Source organism: Pongo abelii, chromosome 3, assembly GCF_028885655.2.
Source record: "Pongo abelii isolate AG06213 chromosome 3, NHGRI_mPonAbe1-v2.0_pri, whole genome shotgun sequence".
NCBI classification, from domain to species: domain Eukaryota; kingdom Metazoa; phylum Chordata; class Mammalia; order Primates; family Hominidae; genus Pongo; species Pongo abelii.
This window is the reverse complement of record NC_071988.2, coordinates 20,431,986-20,452,838: the sequence shown is the minus strand read 5'-3', so window position 1 is coordinate 20,452,838 and position 20,853 is coordinate 20,431,986. Positions and strand designations below refer to the sequence as shown.

The window sequence follows — 20,853 nt, the reverse complement described above, 5'->3', positions numbered from 1 at the left end:
AATGATGATTTCCAATTTCATCCATGTCCCTACAAAGGACATGAACTCATCATTTTTGATGGCTGCATAGTATTCCATGGTGTATATGTGCCACATTTTCTTACTCCAGTCTATCATTGTTGGACATTTGGGTTTGTTCCAAGTCTTTGCTATTGTGAATAGTGCCGCAATAAACATACGTGTGCATGTGTCTTTATAGCAGCATGATTTATAGTCCTTTGGGTATATACCCAGTAATGGGATGGCTGGGTCAAATGGTATTTCTAGTTCTTATTTTATTTTTTTAACGAGGGTAGCTCCTTGTCTGTGAAACCAACCATGTAATAGCTATATCTTTGTAGCAGCTGAGATAGCTGACTGAGCTCCACATATTCACTGGTAGCATTCAAGCCTTATTTATCAGAGAATGCATTTTAACATTAGGAGAAATTGTCACTATGTTTAAACATATGTGTGAAAAGTGCAATTCCTAAGCCTTAAATCTAATGCTTATATCAAAACACTATCTATGATAGGATCATCAAGCATACCTTTCTGAACATCAACATGGCCACATAGTTCACACCAGCTAATCACTTATTCATAGTCTGAGCTCAGCCTGAGTGGTAAGCATGAGAAAACAGAATAGAAGAACAATCTGCATAAAAAATTAACACTTGTAATTTCCGATATTTCAGAATGTAAGTATTCTTGAGTTTGGTAGACAGATATGAGCTGCTTAAAACTGGAATATGAACATTTCCTTAATGGACAAAAATGTATCATCCTGATCTCAGGCTTCAAATTATTGCTAATCTGAATAATTTCTATTCTGAAGGTGTTGTAGATAAATGCTTGCTGCCAAGGTTAATAACAACAACAGAATAAATAGCTATTGGGTGAGAAAACAAAATAGAATGAGAAACAAACTGCAGATGGCTTCAAATAAATCACATGTAAATATGATGGAAAAATACAACTGTTTTAGGTACAGGAAAGATTTGAAGTATTTTTTTTCTTTTTCTTTTCTTTATTTTTATTTATTTATTTATTTTTTGAGACAATCTCACTCTGTTATCCAGGCTGGAGTGCAGTGGCGTGATCTTGGCTCATTGCACCCTTCAGGTTCAAGGGATTCTCGTGTCTCAGCCTCCAGAGTAGCTGGGATTACAGGTGCACACCACCATGCCCAGCTAATTTTTGTATTTTTAGTAGAGATGGGGTTTCATCATATTGACCAGGCTGGTCTTGAACTCTTGACCTCAAGTGATCCGCCCACCTCAGCCCCCAAAGTGCTGGAATTACAAGCATGAACCACCACAATGGCCTTTGATGATTTCAATATAATCTGGAAAATGAAGTTAGTATTCAACACATAATTGCATATTTGGATTTTAGAGATAGTCATGTTAGTCTTTAGCCCCAAATACTTTAACATCTCCATTTTACCCACCATAGATTTCAAGCCCTTAGGAGAAAACTCCTTTCTCCTTTGATATAAACTTGACTTTTCCAGTTTTCCATTCCATCCTGCATTTCTGCAAGATGGAACGAATACCATAATTCCTCATCTTCTTTCCCTTGCTCTCCTATTTTTATATTCACTTGCAATGTCCTTTTCTGACTTTAGGCAAAGGACCCCACCCATCAAAATCCAACTCATGTACTTTTTCTTCTAAGATAGTTGCCTCTAACAAATAGTACTCTTCATACTATGAAATCACCCATATTTGTTATTTATTTCTCATTGTTCTTGTCTCATGTTATCTTTCACTACAGTTAATTTGGTTTGTGTGTCCTTATGATCTATTTGATTATATGGCTCTTGAAATTTCCTTTAGCTTTTTCTGATATCTACTGTTCCATAATATAGGTGCATTGACTTGTCATTTATTTATTCATTCATCAATTCATATCATTTAAAATAAGTGCTATATTGTAAAAAGAAAAAAAAGTTTATCATGAGATACTATCCTAATTGAGGTCCTTCCATCTTTAACCTGAGGATTACATGTTCTTTTTTTCATCCAACACATGTTTATTGTTTCCTATGCGTGGGTACTCTGCCCAAATTTGTTTTCTGAAAACAATTTCTCTGCACTACTGTTATAACTCTGATGACGTTATATAATAGTATTCTGCCTTCTATAAATTTCTAATATATTCCTCTTGGCAGAAACCATGCCATTCAGTTTTAAACTCCCTGTACCTAGCACTGAACAGGCTTTCAATAAATATCTGTTCAATAAACATATGGTTTGGATGCATTGATAGGTGTAAGAGCAAATGCATAAATGAATTTAGGAATTTTTAAAAAAGAAAATAATATGGTTTTTGTAAGCCTATTATGTTTGGAGGCAGAAATTCCATTTGAGAAATAATCCTTGTAAGCTAATGTTACAGAAATTAAGTGTTAACAATGGGAATTGTAAAAGAGGGATCATCAAGGCAGAGATAACTTATGGGGCTCACATTTTCTTAGAATAAAGATAAGTAACTTTTGACCTATAAGCTTAGCCCCACTCCACCCTTCCAGCCACCAAAACCCAAACACTCATATTTTATCAGATATCTTGGGGCTCACAATGGTACTCGAGAGCTCTTTCTATGCCCTGAGTATTTACTTTCTGATTTGGAAAATTCATGTTATTAGCATTTAGGATCACTGTAGCTAATCCTTATACTTCCTTGAGTGCTATGAAAATGCTATGGAGAGAACTCCTAAGTATGTTCTTCAAATCCTTAAGAACTTTTATTTCAACACTAAAGTGAGGGCAGGAATGATATCAAGCTTTGGATTCTCTTTGAGCTCTTGTTGTTTCACACTGACAGTGATGATAGTCAAAACCATCATCTTTGAATTGCAAAGGCCACAAAGTACATATTAAAAATCAGTAATTATGTTTTACTGCCCAGCTTGCCACTGAGAATTTGAAAAATTCAATTTGCCTACTTCCCAAAAAGCTATGTAGTTTGTAAGCACATTATCAATTTTTATTTTACAGAAGAAAATGATGAAAGCATCTGGTGATTTCCCTAATGTTGATGCAGTTGGTTACAAAGCAGGCCTTCAAACACTCCTGGTTCACTTTGTCATGAAGATATGTCTATGCTACAAGGATAAACCCCTGTGAGGCTAGGTAAAGGTTTTGAGTGTATCTCTTATCTATATTCATAGAGATTTGGAGCCAGAAAACAAGCCTGAAGTGATGTCCAAGAGAAGGGATCACAGCTAGATCTGGAGAGGTATATCTAACTAGGTAGTTCAATGAAGGAGAGCCACAGGACTGTGGCAGTCAAAGGTCAGAGGGATGGAAAGACAACGACAAGAAGAGAGAATGTAGAATCAGACAAGCATTCAAACCATGACTTCAACTTCAGTAGCTACTGTATGATCTTAAACAAGTTTCTAAACCTCTCTGAGGCTCTGTTTTCTCATTTGCAAAAAGGAGATAAAGAAAAAACTAATCTCCAAAAGCAACTATGAGAATTCAGTGAGATTCCATGTATAAAGTACTTAGTACTTTAGCTCAGTGAATGATTACCATCGTTATTAACTATAATAAAATGGGTGAGCTGGAGATACGGCTAAATAACAGATGCAAGAATGACAATTTTTTCTTATCACTCCATTGTAGTTCTCCTATTTGCTCCCTGAGTTGTGTTCTGTAGACAGGAAGGATGCACATAAATGGCGGGATAAGGGCTACCTACTCGGCATTTCTAACTTTAATTTCATCCTTCAGTTAAACAATATACAAGAATATTTCTTCCATTTCACATGCAGTGAGGATGTCTGTATCACTTCCACAGAAGGATGTGACTGTCTACCTGGCTGTACTCCTGAGGCACTGAGTTCATTTGTGCAGGGGAGGATAAAGACTGAACGTGTTTTACTTTGGGAAGGGGAATTTTTTTAATTCAATCTCTATCTCAACCCCAAGAGGAAGGTATTAATAATCTTGTTTTCCAGCTAGAACTGAGGTTCAGATGTAGTGTATTTTACCCAAGATTACCTAGCTAGAACTGGAAGAAACATAATTCAAATCACATGTCTTAGACTCCAAAGCTCATGCCTTTTCTAATACCACTAGTTTTGCAGAATTAATGATTTTTAGTGGTTCTTCCTTATTATTTCAATTTTATGAACAGCAGTTGGCAGAATGGCAAGTTCTGGGTCAGGAGACAAGGTTCACTGCCTTCTTGACCATGAGGTCTGTCTCCATCTGGAGCCAGCTTCTTGGCTATTCTGCGGCTCCCTCTGCCATAATACAGTGTTCATCTGCATAATTTTCTAATAAGTGATATAGCTTCATTATGAAACTGTTCATAGTATCTCAGCTTGAATTTTACATATTTCTTTTTCTTCGCTAGACAACAGGAGCTGAGTGTGCAGTTAGACTATTTCCTCGAATTGTGCATTTTATCAGAGCACATCCCAGCCTTAGCCCCTCTCCTCTTCATTCTTGCATGGGTACTCTCTTGCTTACCCCAGCAGGTATCTGATTCGCAAGTGGTTAGGCAAGCACTTCTTTGGGGTTTTGCTAAGTGAGTTTATTCTCTGAGGGTGTGAAGGGTTATAGAGGAGTTTTGAAAAGAGAAGGAAGAATTTGGAGCTCACAGCTGCCTTTACTCCTGAAGGACAATATAAATTCCTGCTAATTTTAGTTACAAATATGAACTCTTTAGGGTTATGACAAGTGCAACATAGAATATGTATGCTGTTATGTTACTTTATTTTCTAGGATTACAACCCTTGGTTTGTCATTCTTTTTTCTCTTTGTGATTCTTGGAATTGATTTAGTTGCTATGGAAAAAAAAAGGAGAATGAAAAAATAACCAATCTGAGAGACTTTAGGATTTAAGATTCCAGACAGCTTAAAAATTGTAACTAGTTCTCCAGGCACAGCTAGAGAACCACTTGTTCCTAATTGTACCTAGTTATCTAAACAAAGTAAACTTTAGCAGGATTTGCAAGTCAACAAATCCTTTTAGAAGCTAGACACTAATAAGAGTAATTTTTTTTAGTATTAACTGTGTGCTGGACAATGTCTTTCTTTTAGCAAAGTCCACTGTAGAAGAGATTGCTGATACGAATATTGTCAGGGGGCAGATAAGAACAATGACTAACATTTCTTGAGCATTTTCTAAATGCCATTTCCTGAGGTAATTGCAGGTAGTATTGCATTTAATCATTATGATTTCATTATGATGAATAGGGACTGTTATTATCATCATTTTATAGATGGAGAATCTGAAGAATCAAAAAATGAGTCAACCAGCTAACAAGTTACAAGGTAAGGTCACCAACTAAGACAACTGACTCCAGTGCTTGCCTTTAACCCTAAGCTTGATTACCTTCTAAATGTCTAGATTGTCTAAGAATAAGTCAGTAATGAGTAATTTCAGAATAAGAAACTGGAAAATAGAGGACTGCTTAAAGCATTTAAATTAACTGATGATGATGATGACGATAATGATGATAAATGTGCAGAACAAGAAAAACACATCTTTGAGCCAGTTTACACCTCTGGGTTGCCAGGGTGTGGCAGCGGATGCTGATTTAAAGCAAAATTAAATGGATTTGTGGACTTGAAACTTGCAAATAATTCTGGGGAATATTGACACCTGGCCTCTTACTTGAGAGAATTTGAGAATAATTGTCCTATTGTCTAAACATGACCGTTTAGGCAAGGACTGATAATTTCAATCTAAAAATTTGGGTCTATTTTTAGACTGTTTCACCTACATTTTTATTAATAACATTAATTTGAATTTTTTTTAACATATAAAAGAAGTGGTGGTGCACTGTGGGGAATTTTTAGAAACACAGTATTCTTTTTCCGTTAGAGGCTGCTTGAAAAATACAATAAGGTACATGAAGAAGGTTTATTGTTAGTTTAAAGAAATCCATTAATTTTCATTGTATTCTCATACTTTTAAAAGATAATGACACACTGGCTAGGAATACTTCCTGCACAAAAAAGACAATTAAATATAAAAAAGGTTTTCCCCACAGCATGTCACTTCTTCAAAAAGAAGACATCAAGAAACTAAAGACCAAAATCAACATTCTTTTTAAGAGTTCTGAATTACTTTTACTTGAATAGATAAGCAAGCCTCTTTATATTCTTGTTTTTTTTTTTTTTTGTCGCTGTTTGTTTGGAATTAGGTAAGCTACAAACAAAATTTATTATTAAATGATTTTAATTTTCTAATACATTCACAAATAGAATATGATGGATAATTTATCAAAATTATTTTTGTTGTTCAAATAAGGATAGTCAATGATTCCTAATAATTCTTGATTATTTTTATTAGCATTTTCTACCAGAATCAAATAAGTACAAGGTCATGTCTATCAATCAGTAAGAGATTAGATATCTCTTAATTCTAAATTCTGAAACAACAGTTTAAATTTTGAGACAGGAGTTATATGCACAGTAGAGCTCAATACATATTTTTGAATGAATTGATGAATGAATGAGTAGACGGATCTAATGTAAACTATTTGCAAATTCTTGTTCTTGCACACAATCCCCTTCTCAGATTTAAATCTCATTTCCTTTATTTTCTTGATAATACCATGTTAGTGGCTGGTAATTCAGTGACCAATTTTCTACATTATATTTCTTCATCTTATATGAATTGCAATAAATGCAGAATAGAATTGATTCATTCATCTTATTTCTTCATAATACTCTCCAAGAAATGTTTGACCTCAGGACCAATTTGATTGCCAAGAACACTATTTCACTGTGCGGTTACAACTGCATCATTAGCTGATGACATAGTTAAGAGTCAAGATAAGAAACTCACCATAGGGAACAGTTATTAGAGTCTTGTTTCAAAGATGAGTTTAAGAGAATGGAACTACCTTAAACAGTCTTGAACATTTTCAGTGTTATTTTATATATTTTCCTGATTTATTTTTAATATCCAAAAAGAGAACCAGGGTACAGTGTTTACAGTGTGATAATTATCCTGTAAAATTTACAAATACTTATGGCCTTTCTTACTCTCATTCGGTTTATGATGCCTGATAGCATGGGCCACTGTATTAGGATTCTCTAGAGAATATAATATATACATATCATACATCATCATTTATATAATCATATATAAAATGAGAAACTGGCTCACATGATTATGTAGGCTAACAAGTTCCACAGTTTGCTATCTGCAAGCTAGAGAGTCTAGGATACCAATGGTGTAATTTAATCTAAGTCTTCAGGCCAGAGAACCAGGGGAGCAGAGGGCAGGAGAAGATGAGAAGAAGTTTCCCAGCTCAAGCAGTGAAGTAGAAAATAAAAGGAGATGTATTTCTTCATCTTTTGTTCCACTCAGGCCTTCAGTGAATTGGATGAAGCCCACTCAAATTGGGAAGAGCCATTTACTTTACTGGGTATACCTATTGTAAACCCCAAAAATCTAAGACAGGTCTTAGGAAGTTTATTTTGCTGAAGTTAAGGACACACAGCCATGACACAGCCTCAGGAGGTCCTAATGACATGTGCCCAAGGTGGTCAGAGCACAGCTTGGTTTTATACATTGTGGGGAGACATGAGACATTAATCAACATATATAAGATGAACACTGGTTTGGTCTGGAAAAGCAGGATAACTGGAAGCAAAGGTAGGACAACTCGAAGAGGAAGGGTCTTCCAGGTCATAGGTAGATAAGAGACAAATTATTGCATTTGTTTGAGTTTCTGATTGGCCTTTCCAAAGGAGGCAATCAGATATGCATTTATCTCAGTGAGCAGAGGGATGACTTTGAATAGAAAGAGAGGCATGCTTGCCCTAAGCAGTTCCCAGCTTGACTTTTCCCTTTAGCTTAGTGATTTGGGGGCCCCAAGATTTATTTTCCTTTCACACTGTTCAAATCTCATCTCATTCAGAAACACTCTCACAGACACATCCAGAAATAATGCTCAATCTGGTCACCCTATGGCTCAGTCAAGTTGATGCATAAAATTAACAATCACAACTGCTTTGCAGTTTGCATATCACTGTTTTGGTCTTGTTTGAGCTATGTAATAACTCTCTGAGTCGAGTAGACCAAATATTACTCTGTGGTAATCATGAATCAAATAAGGTTCAGAGGATCTATTTGATTATGCACAACTAAGCATGTGCTTAGCAAGTGTCAGAGACAGGACCCGAATCACTTTTTTTATCATTATTATACTTTAAGTTCTAGGGTAAGTGTACACAATGTGCAGGTTTTTTACATATGTATGCATGTGCCATATTGGTTTGCTGCACACATCAACTCGTCATTTACATTAGGTATTTCACCTAATGCTATCCCTCCACCAGTCCCCCACCACCTGACAGGCCCTGCTGTGTGATGTTCCCTTCCCTGTGTCCAAGTGTTGTCATTGTTTAATTTCCACCTATGACTGAGAACAGGCGATGTTTGATTTTCTATCCTTGTGATAATTTGCTAAGAATGATGGTTTCCAACTTCATCCATGTCCCTACAAAGGATGTGAACTCATCCTTTTTTATGGCTGCATAGTATTCCATGGTGTATATGTGCCACATTTTCTTAATCCAGTCTATCATTGATGGACATTTGGGTTAGTTCCAAGTTTTTGCTATTGTGAATAGTGCCACAATAAACATACATGTGCATGTGTCTTTATAGTAGCATAATTTATAATCCTTTGGTTATATACCCAGTAATGAGATCAATAGGTCAAATGGTATTTCTAGTTCTAGATCCTTGAGGAATCACCACACTATCTTTCACAATGGTTGAACTAATTTAAACTCCCACCAACAGTGTAAAAGTGTTCCTATTTCTCCACATCCTCTCCAGCATCTATTGTTTCCTGACCTTTCAATGATCACCATTCTAATTGGTATGAGATGCTATCTCATTTTGGTTTTGATTTGCATTTATCTGATGACCAGTGATGATGAGCATTTTTTCATGTGTCTGTCGGCTGCATAAATGTCTTCTTTTGAGAAGTGTCTGTTCATATCCTTTGCCCACTTTTTGATGGGGTTGTTTGACTTTTTCTTGTAAATTTGTTTAAGTTCTCTTTGTAAATTCTGGGTATTAGCCATTTGTCAGATGGGTAGATTGCAAAAATTTTCTCCCATTCTGTAGATTGTCTGTTCACTCTGATGGTAGTTTCTTTTGCTGTGCGGAAGCTCTTTAGTTTAATTAGATCCCATTTGTCAATTTTGGCTTTTGTTGCCATTGCTTTTGGTGTTTTAGTCATGAAGTCTTTGCCCAAGCCTATGTCCTGAATGGTATTGACTAGGTTTTCTTCTAGGGTTTTTATGGTTTTAGGTCCAAAATTTAAGTCTTTAATCCATCTTGAATTAATTTTTGTATAAGGTGTAAGGAAGCGATCCAGTTTCAGCTTTCTACCTGTGGCTAGCCAGTTTTCCCAGCACCATTTATTAAATAGGGAATCCTTTACCCATTTATACTTTTTGTAAGATTTGTCAAAGATCATAGGTTGTAGATATGTGGTGTTATTTCTGAGGGCTCTGTTCTGTTCCATTGGTCTATATCTCTGTTTTGGTACCAGTACCATGCTGTTTTGGTTACTATAGCCTTGTAGTATAGTTTGAAGTCAGGTGGCGTGATGCCTCCAGCTTTGTTCCTTTTTGCTTGGGATTGTCTTGGCTATGCGGGCTCTTTTTTGGTTCCCTGTGAACTTTAAAGTAGTTTTTTCCAATTCTGTGAAGAAAGTCATTGGTAGCTTGATGGGGATGGCATTGAATCTATAAATTACCTTCGGCAGTATGGCCATTTTCACGATATTGATTCTTCCTATCCACGAACATGGAATGTTCCTCCATTTGTTTGTGTCCTCTTTTATTTCGTTGAGCAGTGATTTGTAAATCTTCTTGAAGAGGTCCTTCATATCCCTTGTAAGTTGGATTCCTAGGTATTTTATTCTCATTGTAGTAATTGTGAATGGAAGTTCACTCATGATTTGGCTCTCTGTTTGTCTGTTGTTGGTGTATAGGAATGCTTGTGATTTTTGCACATTGATTTTGCATCCTGAGACTTTGCTGAAGTTGCTCATCAGCTTAAGGAGATTTTGGGCTGAGACGATGGGGTTTTCTAAATATGCAATTGTGCATCTGCAAACAGGGACGATTTGACTTCCTCTTTTCCTAATTGAATACCCTTTCTTTCTCTTGCCTGATTGCCCTGGCCACAACTTCCAATACTATGTTGAATAGGAATGGTGAGAGAGGGCATCCTTGTCTTATGACGGTTTTCAAAGGAAATGCTTCCAGTTTTTGCCCATTCAGTATGATATTGGCTGTGGGTTTGTCATAAATAGCTCTTATTATTTCGAGATATGTTCCATCAGTATTTAGTTTTTCTGAGAGTTTTTAGCATGAGGGGCTGTTGAATTTTGTCAAAGGCTGTTGATTTTTGTCGAAGGCCTTTTCTGCCTCTATTGAAATAATCGTGGTTTTTGTCATTGGTTCTGTTTATGTGATGGATTACATTTATTGATTTGCGTATGTTGAACCAGCCATGCATCCCAGGGATGACGCCCACTTGATCATGGTGGATAAGCTTTTTGACGTGCTGCTGGATTAGCTTTTTGACGTGCTGCTGGATTTGGTTTGCCCGTATTTTATTGAGAATTTTCGCATCGATGTTCACCAGGGATATTGGTCTAAAACTCTTTTTTTGTTGTTGTGTCTCTGCCATGTTTTGGTATCAGGATGATGCTGGCCTCATAAAATGAGTTAGGGAAGATTTCTTATTTTTCTCTTGATTGGAATAGTTTCAGAAAGAATGGTACCAGCTCCTTTTTGTACCCTGGTAGATTTCGGCTGTGAATCCATACAGTCCTAGACTTTTTCTTGGTTGATAGGCTATTAATTGTTGCCTCAATTTCAGAGCCTGTTATTGATCTATTCAGAGATTCAACTTCTTCCTAATTTAGTCTTGGGAGGGTGTTTGTGTCCAGGAGTTTATCCATTTCTTCTAGATTTTCTAGTTTATTTGCATAGAGGTGTTTATAGTATTCTCTGATGGTATTTTGTATTTCTGTGGGATCGGTGGTGATATCCCCTTTATCACTTTTTATTGCGTCTATTTGATTCTTCTCTCTTTTCGTCTTATCAGTCTTGCTAGTGGTCTATCAATTTTGTTTGGTCTTTTCAGAAAACTAGCTCCTGGATTCATTGATGTTTTGAAGGGTTTTTTGTGTCTCTATTTCCTTCAGTTCTGCTCTCATCTTAGTTATTTCTTGCCTTCTGCTAGCTTTTGAATTTGTTTGCTCTTGCTTCTCTAGTTATTTTAATTGTGATGTTAGGGTGTCGATTTTAGACCTTTCCTGCTTTCTCTTGTGGGCATTTAGTGCTATAAATTTCCCTCTACACACTGCTTTAAATGTGTTCCAGAGATTCTGGTACATTGTGTCTTTGTTCTCATTGGTTTCAAAGAACATATTTCTGCCTTCATTTTGTTATTTACCCAGTAGTCGTCATTCAGGAGCAGGTTGTTCGGTTTCCATGTAGTTGAGTGATTTTGAGTGAGTTTCTTAATTCTGAGTTCTCATTTGATTGCACTGTGATCTGAGAGACAGTTTGTTATGATTTCTGTTCTTTTATATTTGCTGAGGAGTGCTTTACTTCCAACTATGTGGTCAATTTTGGAATAAGTGTGATGTGGTGCTGAGAAGAATGTATATTCTGTTGATTTCAGGTGGAGAGTTCTGTAGATTTCTATTAGGTCCACTTGGTGCAGAGCTGAGTTCAATTCCTGGATATCCTTGTTAACCTTCTGTCTTGTTGATCTGTCTAATGTTGACAGTGGGGTGTTAAAGTCTCCCATTATTATTGTGGGGGAATCTAAGTCTCTTTGTAGGTCTCTAAGGACTTGCTTTAAGAATCTGGGTGCTCCTGTATTGGGTGCATATGTATTTAGGATAGTTAGCACTTCTTGTTGAATTGATCTCTTTACCATTATGTAATGGCCTTCTTTGTCTCTTTCGATCTTTGTTGGTTTAAAGTCTATTTTATCAGAGACTAGGATTACAACCCCTGCTTTTTTTGCTTTCCATTTGCTTGGTAGGTCTTCCTCCATCCCTTTATTTTAAGCCTATGTGTGTCTCTGCAGGTGAGATGGGTCTCCTGAATACAGCACACTGATGGATTTTGAGTCTTTATCTAATTTACCAGTCTATGTCTTTTAATTGGGGCATTTAGCCCATTTACATTTAAGGTTAATATTGTTATGTGTGAATTTGATCCTGTCATTGTGATGTTAGCTGGTTATTTTGCCCCTTAATTGATGCAGTTTCTTCATAGCATTGATGGTCTTTACAATTTGGCATGTTTTTGCAGTGGCTGGTACCAGTTGTTCCTTTCCCTGTTTATTGCTTCCTTCAGGAGCTCTTGTAAGGGAGGCCTGGTTGTGACAAAATCTCTCAGCATTTGCTTGTCTGTAAAGGATTTTATTTCTCCTACACTTATGAAACTTAGTTTGGATGGATATGAAATTCTGGGTTGAAAATTGTTTTATTTAAGAATATTGAATATTGGCCCCCACTATCTTCTGGGTTGTAGGGTTTCTGCCAAGAGATCCACTGTTAGTCTAATGGGCTTCCCTTTGTGGGTAACCCGACCTTTCTTTCTGGCTGCCCTTAACACTTTTTCCTTCATTTCAACCTTGGTGAATCTGATAATTGTGTGTCTTGGGGTTGCTCTTCTCAAGGCGTATCTTTGTGGTGGTCTCTGTATTTCCTCAGTTTGAATGTTGTCCTACCTTGCTAGGTTGAAGAAGTTCTCCTGGATAATATCCTGAAGAGTGTTTTCCAACTTGGTTCCATTCTCTCTGTCACTTTCAGGTACACCAATCAAACATAGATTTGGTCTTTTCACATAGTCCCATATTTCTTGGAGGCTTTGTTCGTTTCTTTTTACTTTTTTTCTCTAATCTTGTCTTCTTGCTTTATTTCATTAATTCGATCTTCAATCACTGATATCCTTTCTTCCACTTGATCAAATCAGCTATTGAAGCTTGTGCATGCATCATGAAGTTCTCGTGCCATGGTTTTCAGCTCCATCACGTCATTTAAGGTCTTCTCTACACTGTTGAGTCTAGTTAGCCATTCATCTAACCTTTTTTCAAGGTTTTTAGCTTCCTTGCAGTGGGTTAGAAAATGCTCCTTTAGCTCAGAGAAGTTTGTCATTACCGACCTTCTGAAGCCTACTTCTGTTAATTCATCAAAGTCATCCTCCATCCAGCTTTGTTCCATTGCAGGTGAGGAGCTGCGATCCTTTGGAGGAGAAGAAGTGCTCTGGTTTTAGAGTTTTCAGCTTTTCTGCTCTGGTTTCTCCCCATCTTTGTGGTTTTATCTACCTTTGGTCTTTCATGTTGGTGACCTACAGATGGGGTTTTGGTGTGGATGTCCTTTTTGTTGATGTTGATGCTATTCCTTTCTGTTTGTTAGTTTTCCTTCTAACAGTCAGATCCCTCAGCTGCAGATCTGTTGGAGTTTGCTGGAGGTCCACTTCAGACCCTGTTTGCCTGGGTATCACCAGAGGAGGCTACAGAACAGCTAATATTGCAGAACAGCAAATATTGCTGCCTGATCCTTCCTCTGGAATTTTCATCCCAGAGGGGCACCCACTGTATGAAGTGTCTGTCAACCCTTACTGGGAGGTGTCTCCCAGTTTGGGTACATGGGGATCAGGGACCCACTTGCGGAGGCAGCCGGTCTGTTCTCAGATCTCAAATGCTGTGCTGGGAGAACCACTGCTCTCTTCAGAGCTGTCAGACAGGGACGTTTAAGTCTGCAGAAGTTTCTGCTGCCTTTTGTTCAGCTATGCCCTGCCCACAGAGGTGGAATCTATAGAGGCAGCAGGCCTTGCTGAGCTGCGGTGGGCTCCGCCCAGTTCAGGCTTCCTGGCTGCTTTGTTTACCTGCTCAAGCCTCAGCAATGGCGAACATTCCTCCCCCTGCCAGGCTGCAGGCTTGCAAGTCAATCTCAGACTGCTGTGCTAGCAGTGAGTAAGGCTACATGGTCATGGGACCCACCGAGCCAGGCACAGGAGAGAATCTCCTTGTCTGCCAGTTGCTAAGACTGTGGGAAAATCGCAGTATTTGGGTGAGAGTGTCCCATTTTTCCAGGTACAGTCTATCACGGCTTCCTTTGGCTAGGAAAGGGAAATCCCCTGACCTCTTGCGCTTCCTGGGTGAGGCGACATCCCACCCTGCTTTCGCTTGCCCTCCGTGGGCTGCACCCACTGTCCAACCAGTCCCAATGAGATGAACCAGGTACCTCAGTTGGAAATGCAGAAGTCACCCATCTTCTGCGCCAATCACACTGGGAGCTGCAGACTGGAGCTGTTTCTATTCGGCCATCTTGGAACAGAACCAAGATTTTTTTCTTTTTTTAGTGCTGTTAGGCAATAAAACAAGGGGGATAAATATCTCTGCCTTGAGATGGATTGTTAGGGCTATTCATAGGGTCATGCTTCAAGCAGTTTATCAATTATTCAACCAAATGGCCTCAGGACTTAACTGATGTTATGGCAGAGCCTCATCTTATGATGTGATTAGTTTCAAGGCTGATGGTTAAAATGAAAATCACTATCATTAGTATGTAGTTTGCTATAGCTTCCATCAAAAAATACCACAGACTGGCTGAGTTAAACAAAAGAAATTAATTTTCTCCATGTTCTGGAGGCTTAAAGTCCAAAATTTAGGTGTCTGCAGGTTAGAGTTCTTCTGGGACTTTTGTCCTTGGCTTGTAGATGGTCATAATCTCATATTGCCTTCAAATGGTCTTACCTCTGTGCATGTGCATGTCTGTGTCCTAATTTCCTTTTCTTATAAGGACACCAACCATATTGGATTAGGGCCAACCCTCATGATCTCATTTCACCTTAACTGTCTCTTTAAATGCCCTGTTCCAAAATATAGTCATATTCTGAGGTATGGAGACTATGGAAACTGTGTTAGTATGTTCTCACACTGCTATTTAAAGACATATTCAAGACTGTGTAATTTATAAAGAAAAATAAGTTTAATGGACTCATGGTTCTGCATGTCTGGGGAGGCCTCACAATCATGGTGGAAGGTGAAGGAAAACCAAAGGCATGTCTTATATGGCAGCAGGCAAGAGGGAGCATGTGTAGAGAAACTGCTCTTTATAAAACCATCTGATTTCATGAGACTTACTCACTATCAATAGAACAGTATGGGAAAATCTAGCCCCCATGATTCAATTACCTCCCATCAGGTTCCTCCTACAACATGTGGGGATTATTACAATTCAAGGTGAGATTTGGGTGGGGACACAGCCAAACCATATCAGAGACTTAGAACTTCAACATATAAATTTGAGGGAAACACAGTTCAGCCCAAAATATTTAGGATGGTACTACATTTTAATTTACCAGGAGGCTCTTCATTTATGCCTGTGATTTCAGCCTAATTATCATTAATATCCTGTCTGACTCAAATGCTTTCAAATTTGTATGATAAATTATACAGTTATTTTACCTATAGTCAAAATAATATTTGAAAATCCTTTAAATCACCCATAAAGCATAATGCAGATGTACCATTTCTCAGTAGCTTCTCCACAGTCAGATTTTCTTCCATTATAAGATATAACAGTTTCTTCTTTGTGATCATGTTGTATGAAAATGAATATTATTAAAAACTAGATGTCTAAATAATATTCTAGTATACTCTTACTCTAGCAGGTAAGTGGGAAGTGAGCATGACAGAGAAAGAAAAAATTCACTTCGCCCATGTTACACACATTTAAGGATGGGCATTAACTCAGTTGATGGTGAGTGGTGTTGCCTGAGCAGAGATGTGTGGAAATCCTCATCTTAGCACTTCAATACCTTCTTCTAGGAAAGGTAATTGGGCAAGGTTGTCCTCCTGGCCACTGGGGATGCTTCACCTCCACTTGTAGATTAGAGCTCTTCCATTTATACTGGGCATAATAATCAGTTCTGCAGCTCTGCATTTCCATGACCCATTAAATTACATTCACCATTCATATTGGAGTCTGCAAAGAGAAAAGAGTCCAGAAGTTTGTTTCATGCCTTGTACTTGCCAGATAAATAACTGGGTGTTTGGGTGGCTGGCCATGTTAGCAGCCTGCGTATTCCTTGGGGTATAGTTAGTCACTGCTGGGGGTCTCAATTACTTGTAAGGGCACCCAGATTTATTACTTAGTAATTAAATGCTTTTTATGGTGCCAAGAGATTCCTCATCTTAGTCATCTCTCTCCTTCATTAAAAGTTTATAAAAGACGTTGCTGAATGATAGAGGATGACTCAAGTAGTCTTTGGACTCAAAATTCTTAGTTAAAATATCAGTGATAACCTGGTATGTTCATATCAGTTTTCTTTGGATTCCCAAGTAATTTATTACTAATGATAAAGTACCAAAATTGGTGAATAATTTACTTTAGTAATATTAGAGTAAAATAGAATTAAATTAGAGTAAAATAAAATAAAATTAGAGTAATTATTTCTCTGATTATAATATACTTTCATTTAGGTAAATGTTATTGAGAGAAAGAAGGAGGTAGACTTAAAGGCAGCTGGCTAGGCATTGCTCATAACCCTAGTCCACCCACAGGAGTGTTTTCTAGATGAGAAACTCCTTCATTATGTAAATCAGCACAGAAACATAAGGTTGAGAACTGCTGCTCTAGCTCTTTGGATCAAAGTTAATGTCCCTGAGAATGCTAGCCCTTGTGCTTGTACCCCATACTTGAAGACCCTGAAGAGATGATAGCCACATTTCCTGTGATATTGGCTACTTCCATTGCAATTTGTTGCTCCGCATTTTGAGTACAGGGAGAACTGTGGGTTACCTGCCCCTGCACACTCTACCCTTAAGAACCCAGAAACACCCAGGGCCCTGGTGGCTGCCATGTAAGCAGTCTGTATGTTCCTTGGGGTATAGCTAGCCACTGGTGGGAGTCCCAATTATTTGTAAGGGCCCCCAAATTTATTACTTAGTAATTAAATGCCTTCTATGATGCCAAGAGATTCCTCAACTTAATTTTCTCTACGGCTTCATTAAAGGTTTATAAAAGACGTTGCTGAACGACACATTGCATGCGCTATACTAGCAGATTAATTCTTAAAAATAGCCCTTGTCATGTCCCTGCCGAACCCCAGTGTCTCCAGCGACTCCTCTATTTCATCAGGAAAACATGTCTGTACTTTCACCTACAGTCAAAGCATTTCATATTCTGACTCAATTTACTCTTCTGCTTTCTCTATAGCAGGCACTCAATATAGGTTGGAAGAAGGAAGTGATAATAGTACCTGAATGTTGACTGAGCACTTATAATATGTTAGGTTGTTCCTCTGTATTTGTTTTGTAGATACTTGAAATAACCCCATGAATCAAGCACTAGTACTATTCCTATTTTGGACTTGAGGAAGTTGAGGTTAAGTGATGCAGCCAATATTATTTATAAATTACTAAATGGTGAAGGCAAGGTTCTAACTTAGCCAGACTAGCTATGAATTCCAGGTTCTTGAACCATATCTTATTTAATCTCCTTGCTCAACCAACTCATTTATTCCCACCACAAAGAAATTGACAAAGCCAATTCTCTCAGGCAGATGCATCCTTTTCATTTGTTCCACCTGGCCAGCTTCAACCAGACTATCAAAACCCAACTTGATTCATCTCTACCTTGGAGACCTTCTGATTCCTTCAACCCACAGCTAACTCTCTTTCCCCAGAACTCATGGCACTCATTTTCTGCACCAATTCTTTTGGCTCCTAGCATAGGCCAGATGGTAAAAGTCTCTAGGATTGTTGCTTTGTGTTCATTTTTTAACTCAATAAATGTGTAATGAATAAATAAAATATCACAGCACAGCTCTGAAGTATTACAGAGCTATGCATTTGGGCTTCTCGTTTATAAATAACTCAATGGGCTTCTCCATATAATTTTTGCTATTCAAACAGTTCTATATTAAGATGGTTTGGTTTAAGGTTGGAATGAGTTAGCTGAAACTGTGATGGTTGTCTTCAGGGGGAGACTGTTATGTTGTATATGGGCTTTGCGTGCTAACTCCCAAACAAGGTGAACCAGGATGGAACTGCTAAACAGAATGCTGCATTCCCTATGCTGTAGGAGCACAGGCCAGAATACAAATATGCTTGCTTATGTTTTCTTCCACAGAGGAGCTATTTGCCAACACTCTGATTTCTTTGCAGTATAACCTGGCAGAGACAACTGTGTCTATTTTGTAAGCTTTTGATAACTTAACTTGGAAAACAAGTCTACTGAGAAAAACAGTTCTTTTCATCATTGAAGACTGTTAGTGCCTTGATAATGATATATCTTCTCAGTTACGACCACAGCATCTGGAAATGCATGCACATATGGTCCTAGTCAAGAGGGAGAAAAATCGAGATACCAGTCAAGCTCAATACTCCTGAAATCCAGGTAAGGATACCATGAATAACTGCCCCTTTCCATTGAGTCACTTTCCAGGCCACACAGCTGGCCTTTATGTGTGGATGAAAGCGTTTTCTCCCATCTCTTCAGCACAATCCAAAAGATGGTCCTTAAGCGGCCTGCAGGTGTGAGCGTGACTCCTAAGTCTACATCACTGAGAACTTGTTATTGCTGTGTGCCCAGTGGAAGCCTTTAAGCTTTTCTGATTCTATCATGTAGATGGAACAAGCAGATTTTTTTTCTTAATTTCTCACAGCATAGCTTGGATGTATTATTTTATTATTTCTTATCTCCCTGAGACTCCACATGATCCCTACTCTTATTCAACAGGAAAATGGGTGAAAAGAGAGGAAGGAATGAAGGGGGAAAATGCTGTCACATTACAAAAAGATGCTGCTGCTGCTGCTGCTGCTGATAAAAATAATGTACCAAGCACTATACTCAATGCTTTATATGTAACATCTTACTTAAATACGCAACACCCATATTCTGCAGATGCCTGTTAGAGCATTGGCTATAGTATGAGAGCATGTCAGTAACTCACTGTGTTGATCCTTTGCCAGTTTGCTCTCAGATTGATTTCCTGCTCCTCCCTAGCTCTGCTTCACATCACAAGGAGCTACATTTCTCAGACTTCCCTGCTGACAGCCGTATGGCTGAGTTCAACTCATGGAATACACTGGAGGGAGATTGAAGAGTGGGAGGAAGAGAGTAGACAGAGTAATTCCCAGCTCTCACCTCACCAGTGTCTCTAGTAGTAGTGGCATCTCCTATGAGGGTCTAGCTCCCTGTGGACAGCCTCTGGGGTCCCAGCTTCCACCAGGCTCCTGCAGCATTGCCTGCTCCTTTGGTTTCTCTAGCCACAGGGAAGATCCTGGCTTCCCCTATCTAGCTATTATGATTCTCTTCTGGTAGCCTCATTGTTCATTATTTGGCTCCTAAGCATTAACATTACCCAGGCAGTAAGTTCCCTATATTAAATCTCTTCCATTTGAAATATCTGAAGTGATTTCCTCTTTATTGGGCTCGGTCTAGTTCACTTGCCCAGGTCACAAAGCTAGAAGGTTGCAGAACTAAACATTTAATCCATGTGTTTCTAACTTCAAACCTATATTCTTAACCATTATATTGGTGTTCCAGAATTTAAATTTAAAAATAATTAAAATGATGTTAGGTTTAAGTCTAGAAATATGAATTTCACTATTAAATATCATGTTGATTTGGTGGTTTGATCGTAGCAAAAACCTAAAACCATGAGGTGCAGTATTGAGTCATCTTTTTTATCATGGAAAATCTACAGTTGCTCTCTTAAATTGTATGTTAAAGTTTTGCTGTTGAACGTGTGGTCTGAGTTTCCGCAGCATCAGCATCACCTGGGAGCTTTCTAGAAATGCATGATCCTCAGTCCCATCAGAATCCATGTTTTAACAAGATTCCCCAGGTGATTTGTATACACAATAAAGTTTGAGAAGCAATGTACTACAGAATGTAATTTGAGTGAAGCATAAAGATCCTTAAAATTTAAAAGATAACACCATAAAAAAGTTGTTTGTGAGTCTAAGTTTTCTACATTAAGGCACTGTGCTTTAGACTTTAGCCCAGCTTACAAATGACCTGTCTTCCAAACCCTATTTGTTAGTATGAGTTTGAAATTCATTTCCACATCAAATTCTGTTACGAATCTTGGTTAGGTTGAGAGGGTGGCCCATTAGAACTCATGATATGATGAGTACCAGGTTAATTTTAAAGTAGAAAAAAGGCTCTTTATTCTTGCCTACAAGGCTATTATAGGCACTATAAATAGAATATAGGCACTATAGAATATATACATATATACAAATGTGAATATATAATATATATTTCTATATATAATTCTATATAGAAATATATATTATATATAATTTCTATATATAATATATATTACATATTTCTATATATATAATATAATATATATACACACTCAGGCAGTGTAAAATATATATATTTTATATATATTTAAGATATCATAAATTCTTATTATATATAATATATAATATATTTATATATGATATATAATATATTAATATATTATATATAATATTATTTATATATAATATATTAATATATTATATATCATATATAATATATTATATATTATATATAATATATAATATATTAATATATTATATATAATATTATTTATATATAATATATAATATATTATTATATATGAAATATAAATGTAATATATAATAAAATCTTATATATAATGTATATTTTATATATATTATATATAATATGTATATTTTATATATTATATATAATATGTATATTTTATATATATTATATATAATATGTATATTTTATATATATTATATATAATATGTATATTTTATATATATTATATATAATATGTATATTTTATATATTATATATAATAT

General features: G+C 37.1%; 1 protein-coding gene and 2 long non-coding RNA genes across 5 annotated transcripts in view; 2 read left to right on the top strand and 1 right to left on the bottom strand.

Annotated features, from left to right (window-relative positions):
* KCNIP4 (potassium voltage-gated channel interacting protein 4) overlaps positions 1-20,853 on the top strand; it is a 1,214,435-nt gene that overhangs the window by 591,347 nt on the left and 602,235 nt on the right.
* LOC129059235 (uncharacterized) lies at positions 1,084-20,210 on the top strand. The gene is made up of 3 exons (XR_008524996.2): positions 1,084-3,119; positions 5,225-5,276; positions 18,155-20,210. It is a non-coding gene; the product is annotated as an uncharacterized LOC129059235 (long non-coding RNA).
* LOC129059234 (uncharacterized) overlaps positions 14,383-20,853 on the bottom strand; it is a 54,362-nt gene continuing 47,891 nt past the window's right edge. Inside the window, exon 4 of the long non-coding RNA XR_010139634.1 lies at positions 14,383-16,006. This is a non-coding gene — a long non-coding RNA (uncharacterized LOC129059234). The remainder of the gene's footprint in view (positions 16,007-20,853) is intronic.